Raw genomic sequence first — 6,591 nt, 5'->3', positions numbered from 1 at the left:
CACGGCCCAATGTGCGAAGTTCATTATGAACATGGGTTTGGCAACGGCAACGCAATGAGACATCGCGATTGTTTAGTATTGCTGCGGAGCGAGCGCGCGCGCTCCGCGCGCGAAACCACGCGCAGCGCGGCGTGGTTTCGCGAAAGATGTAAACAAGAGAGGAGGGTGGCCCAAAAGGCGGAGCATCGCCATGAGCAACGCCAACTTCCGGCTTCACTTTTGCTTCACAAAGAGTGACGTCAGGGCCTCTCCTTAGTTTCCTTCCTCCGTGGGGAACCTCTAGGGCGCCGCCCTGTTGCTACTGGTCAATGTGGCCAGCGCAATTACTATTGAAAGAGCTGAAAGCAAGTACAGGTCACCTTATGCTTTCTCATCTAAAAACGCATACCTGATGGCTTTATGAAGGTGGTACGTTAATATTAAGTTTACAGAAAGCGATCGCTAAGTCCGCGACTTATGTAAATCACGATGTACGCATTCTTGCAATAAAGGATGACACGAATTTCGGTTTCGAATCTGTTTTTTGGATGCGTAGTAGTTTCGTACAGTTTAGGTTTGACATGCGATCGCGCGTCGACATCGGACGCTATGGCACACACACTCGTGCCTTGTGTGCCACCGAAGTGCTCTGGCATATACCTTGACATGTAAGTAAACGAATGTATCTCCTTGTTGAGAATATCACGCGAGTAGGCAGCTCTTGTGGTGCATCACAATCGTTTGAGAAGCGTCACAGTAGAGCATTTTTCTGCATGCAGAGCGGTGTTTTTATTTGCAGGTTTCCCTTCAGTAGGAAATTGCTGGACAGGCGGACCAGCGCAGTGGAATTGTGCTGGCGAAGCCACAAGCAACTCATAGAATCTGTTTAATTGTTGCACTTTGAACAATCATGCTTCTACAAAGGCCACAGCAGAAAAACAGTGTGATGCCGAGTATTTCTGTGCCACGAAGTAATCAAGAGGCGAGTGCCTAATCCGGACGAAATCGAGTGCATCGAGACTTAGAACGACAGAAAGCTGGGCTAGTTGGTAAGGATTCATTATGCAAAACAGAGGTGAGGCGTGCAGACAGGACACAAGAGTAGAGAAGTGGACGGCGCTCGTGTTGTCGACTTAGATTCTACTCTTGTGTCCTGTCTGCACGCCTCACCTCCGTTTTGCATAACGAGTGCAGCAACCCACATATTAATAGCGTAGGCGTTTTATTAACTGTGCAATATTTTCAACACTTCCTTGCATGCCATTTCATGTGGAATATCTTTTCTGGTCACAAATTTGTGCAGCGAATCTATTTGCATGATTGACTCCGGGCCTGCGGGAACGTTCACTTGCACTTGATGCTGAGTCTTTTACATGTATCCATAAACTGCAGATATGCACATCAGATCCCTGCGAGCATTTTCAAAATTCAATTATTTTAGACAACAGGCACATATGCAATACTGATATAATCCCGAGTACCACTAAGCAGCTGGGACACATTTTTGTTGACCATACTCGCAGGTAAAATAAGTAGACCATGTGGACAGCTCCAGCTCATTCTCCTTAAATCAGTGTGTACAAGGGGTATGCAAAGATAATTTTTTTCTCGCGCACCGATTATTTTGCTGTATAAGCAAGAGAACCCACCACGTTAGTGTAACGTATCTTGCACATCACACTAATATGTGCTTTAATTTACCAAGTGAGATGAGTTACTTTTATGTCTCATTCAGTCATATCACACTGCAAGCTGCATTCATCAATATTCAATTGGATTTTACAAATGTTTAATGAAACATGTTTCCCTTTTATGCAGATATGCAATGGCAAGCCCTTCCGTGTGTTCCAAAGGTAAAATTTAAGCTCTAAATTAAAAAAGACATTTTTAGTCAGAAACAAGCAAAAATGATTAATGCAGAGTATCGAAGCCCAAGGTACAGAAATTATGAGAAGTGTCGAATGGTTTTAAGGAAAGAGTCGTATTTGCAAATGCAACTCTTTAGTGGAGGTCAAGCAAGTCAATATAGGTAGAATACTCTGCAAGATTATGCGAGTGAGGGGATGTCAAACAATGGGTCAGGAAATGCGTTGTTTTTCTGCAAAACAAAAGCTATGATTGTCATTACATAAGTCATTTTAGCATCATGAGACTGGTGCTGGATAAATTCAGAAATAAACCAAAAAACAAGACAAGCAAAAATAAAAAAACAGTTTAATGATGCTCTCTCCACACTGGGATAAATAAAAATAAACACATCACATCTAATGTGGACATATCAGACGCCTTGTGAAACACGAAAGGAAAAATTCAGTTTCGAGTTATGGAACTTGCCGCATAGATGTGGGGGGCCTTGCACTAATAGTGATAGTTACCACTTCATTTAGAAATTGAAAGCATTTGTGCAGACAAGGATGATTCTTTATATTTTTGGCTACCACTTCAAATGCCTCCACCAAGTGTTACAATGCTGCACGCAGCCATACTAAGGATCTCGCAGCAACACCTGCAGGTAAAAAGCAGAAGCAGTCAAAGTCCTGGTGTGTACTGGACACCATGTTTGAAAATTTTTGGGCAAGAAGAATGCAAGAAGCAGACATAACTGCATTGATTTCAATAATTTCCCATTTGAATGGCCTTTTGTTTTTGTTTAGACAATGCCTACGCCTAGCCACAGCAGCTCCCTCATACAGACTCCGCAAGCCAAGAGGCCGTGGAGCCAAATGCAGGTAAGAGGCAAGAAGGAATAGCACTGGTGTCGACATTCATCTACTTTCTTTCTTTTTCTTTCGTTTAGGCAGCCAGCACACCTCGAACAGCCACCTTGACTGTGGGTGTGCCACCCTAGTCGTAAAGGAAACATTTGAGGGAAAGCGGCAGGCAATGTGAATAGCCACTTCTCCATGTAAACGATGCTCTTTCTCTCGGATGACTCCTACGCCTCGCCACGCCAGCACACTTGTGCACAAAGATGCCGCGGAGGCACGTGCAGGTCAGAGGCATGAAGCAGTGGCACTGGTGTCGGCATTCACCCAATTTCTTTTTCTTACACTGACGCAGCCAGCACACCTCAAACAGCCACCTTGACTGCGGTTGTGTCAGTAGATTCCTGTTGTACATATGCTCATAATAAACTTCAGCAAACTTGAACTTGATAATAAACTTGAATGCAAATGGGACATTGATGCATTGTATTTTTGAACATTTATTGTACACATACAATACATGTTACACTTTGCAGTGCTACAGAGCGTATTTTGAAGCTTCCCCCTATATTTTGCACCTTTAATTACGTATGTGTTGTGTGGCCCTCAATGCAGTTCATGATGTAGCAGCTGCTTTGTCTGTGTATCGCACATTGGCTTAAGCTCGTGATATCCACATACTTCTCTCACATATACAAAATAAAGTTCTATGTAGTCCTCAGTGTTACAACAAAAAATGAAAGTAAACATTCCGATCGTGGAATTGTGTTTATTACAGCGATTCCTATAACAGTTCCTGAGAAGTTCACAACTTGAACTGGTCAATCGGTCCATAGCCTCCTCTATTTTTCAAAAATAAAGGAGGCTATGGATCCGTCATGGCAAGGAATTGTATGTATACATACAAAGAGGGGGGTATGTGTGTGTGTGTGTTTGTAGTAGGGGGTATAGGATTAGGGCGGTACGAAAAAATGTACCAACACCGTCCTCTAGACCCATTGCGTTAAGGTACCGTAACAAAGCGTATTATGCATAATGTTCACACAACCAACTCTGATATTACTGCACACGCCAGGCGACGCGAGCTAAATTTGTCATGACGCATTCGCGACTGCACCGGATGCCCTCCATATTATTCTCTTTAATCGTGCACACTGCACCGAGGCAAAAGAAAGATCGTGGGCGCAGGTGCCTTTAAGGTATCTCGACCTTGCGAGGCTCTGCTGCGCGTGCCAGGGGAGCTGTCCGTGCGAACACTCCCTGGCACACACCTGCCTCGGCGGCTCCAACCTACGTACCGTTCTGCTTCGAGCTTTGATCCCCCCACTGTCCCTTGGGTGCCCTGGAGTTCCTGCGCCGCCTGCTTTATTATAATCTCAGGTGCTCTCCTGAGACTTCCGTTTGTAGGTTACATGTGCCCTACCCCAACTGGATCAGTGCTTATAATAATAAAAAAGCCCGATCTATCGTCGCGACGATAGATCGCGAAAGCGGCTTTTGCAACGTACCGCGCCCGTGCGAAGAGAATTACGGAACGCCAACGAGGAATCTGACCACAGCTCCGAGCTCGTAACCTCGTCGAGTGACACTCCTGCAACAGGCGTGACCGCTGAAAACCGCATACCGCCGGAAACTTCAACAAGATCATCCCTAGGTTGCATAACTGCCACCTGTACGGTCAACATGGACCACACCCACACCGCCCCGCAACATAGAATAAAGAACCAACTTATAAAGCCCAAACACACGGCTGCACCCACACGTCACGACACTACAAGCGAGACGCCATGCTGCTACGCTGCTACGGTTGCCGGATTAAAACTGACTACTGTCACCAAGTCTAGCAAGCGTCTCAGGAGCTGGCAACCTCGGCGCGTAGCAACATGGCGGCGCTCTTGCGGTTCCCGATTTCAATGCATGGGCCCTATGGGTAGCTTGTCCTCTAGAGTCAGTATAGTCACTCTATGCTCTCAAATAGGTGTCGATGATGATGATGATGATGATGGTCCTCTTCGTCACCGCACGACGCACTGTCTTCATATGTTTATGCTTCCAACTTCCGCGTACCATATATAACCACAGTTACATCCCACCACTACATGCTGGATCATCTCCTCTAGCGTCCCACATCACGAACACAACGTCTGTAAATTGACCGCGAATCTCGCGCACCACACTTGCGTCCCGAGTCCACCGTAACGCGCCTCTGCCAGTAGCCTGCTTCCTAGGGAGTTATCATAGCAGTCTTCGTTTTCGATGGACTGTTTCTTCGCAATATATAGCTCCAAGCGTCGTCTTTTTCTTGGCCACTGGCATCCACTCCGCAGTCTCGGCGAGCCGAACCATGTCGCGAACCTTAAGAGCCGAGTGTCCGCTGTGTGATCCCTGTGCCGTCGGGTTAACAGTCAGGAGGCCATATCACCCAGGCTCCGTTTTCTTTTCTTCAGGCGGTTGAAGCAGCTGGCATAGATGGCATGCGTCCACACCTGGCGGGCAAGATGGGTTTCCGGTAACCGAGAGAGCCTCAGTTCAAATATACGTTTGGTCGCAGCCTCCCTCGCTACGAAAGTGGAACATACCAGTTCACCCTGGATGGCCTCCACCGCTGCATGCTTCTGCACATCGAGGGCAAGCCTGCCAGCATCACGTTGGCGCCTCTTGAGAAACTCCCTCGTCCTGGAGAACAAGCACAGCACCGCGTTGCCATGAGTCCCAACACAGCCACCATCTTCCAAAGGCCCCTCACCCCTTGGTACCCACCGAACGACCAAAGAGCCTGTTTACCCAAGACCCTTCTGCAGCGCACTGCCTTCACCCTTATCTGCTTCTTTTGCTGGAGGAGGTAGTTTGGGCCCGCACTAAGGTAGATGCCCAGGTATCTTGTTGCATCCGTCAGAGACACACTGCTGCCTTGCAGAAACCACTCTGCATGACTGGTTGCTCCAGACACCATGCCATCACACCACACTTTCCCTGGTTAAATTTTAGGCAGGATCATTCATCGCGTCGCTGTATATGTCCAGTAATCTCTGCACGTCTTCGGCACTGCCTGCTAGTAGAGCGATATGTCATCAGCATACATCAAACACAGGTATCTGCTGAACTACCTGTCACTGTATCCTGCGTTGCAATGTGAAACCACACTGCGATACCTCGAGCCTTTGGGCGGCACCCTCCAGGTAAACCATAAACAGGAGTGCGGACAGTGGACACCCCTGGTGAATTGCACGTTTGATGGAGATGGCATTCATTGTGATACTGCGCCATTCCACCTTTGCCGTCAAACCAGTATACATGACTTCAAGCAACTGTGTATCTGCTACACTCAGGCCCATTTCCCGCAATATCCTCCACAGGATGGGCGTGTGCAAGCTATCATATGCCTTTTTAAGGTCCAGAAATGCCAGATACAACGGGCTTCGGGACAGCTCAGCAATTTCTATGCACTGGGTTATTGCAAACAGATTGTCTTCTATACGCCGTCTAGTGCGAAAACCCATCTGGAGCTCTCCTAGGACACCTTTCCTCTCAGCCCAGTTCTGTAGTCTTTGTCGTACTACTTGGGCACACATCCTATAAATGACCCGTGTGACTGCAATTGGTCTATAATTAATCAAGTCTCTTCTGTCTTCTGCCCCTTTGTACAGTGGTATCACTCGGGTCATTATCTATGCCATTGTAGCGCTCACCTGTGATGCCGCCCGTTCCCATTCCCGGGCTGTTGGTGCTCTCCGAAGGTCCGCCTCAATGTCTTGCTCTCCAGCACTAAGTATGAATTGGTACGCACCTTCCAATGGGATCCTGCTGGCTTCAATCTCCTGTGGTTTATATAACCTGATGGCTGCTTGAAGTTCATTGGGCTCTGGAGGGCCTTGCAGAGCCTGTAACCACTGGTCCATAAGAGGCG

The 6,591-nt window shown here is 47.4% G+C and overlaps 1 long non-coding RNA gene across 1 annotated transcript; it reads left to right on the top strand.

The window, feature by feature from the left end:
- Positions 1–277: 277 nt before the first annotated feature.
- Positions 278–3,129, top strand: LOC142586031 (uncharacterized). The gene is made up of 3 exons (XR_012829179.1): positions 278–647; positions 1,798–2,708; positions 2,777–3,129. It is a non-coding gene; the product is annotated as an uncharacterized LOC142586031 (long non-coding RNA).
- The last annotated feature ends 3,462 nt before the right edge of the window (positions 3,130–6,591 follow it).

Source organism: Dermacentor variabilis, chromosome 6 (assembly GCF_050947875.1).
Source record: "Dermacentor variabilis isolate Ectoservices chromosome 6, ASM5094787v1, whole genome shotgun sequence".
NCBI lineage: Eukaryota > Metazoa > Arthropoda > Arachnida > Ixodida > Ixodidae > Dermacentor > Dermacentor variabilis.
This window is presented reverse-complemented; position numbering and strand designations above follow the sequence as displayed.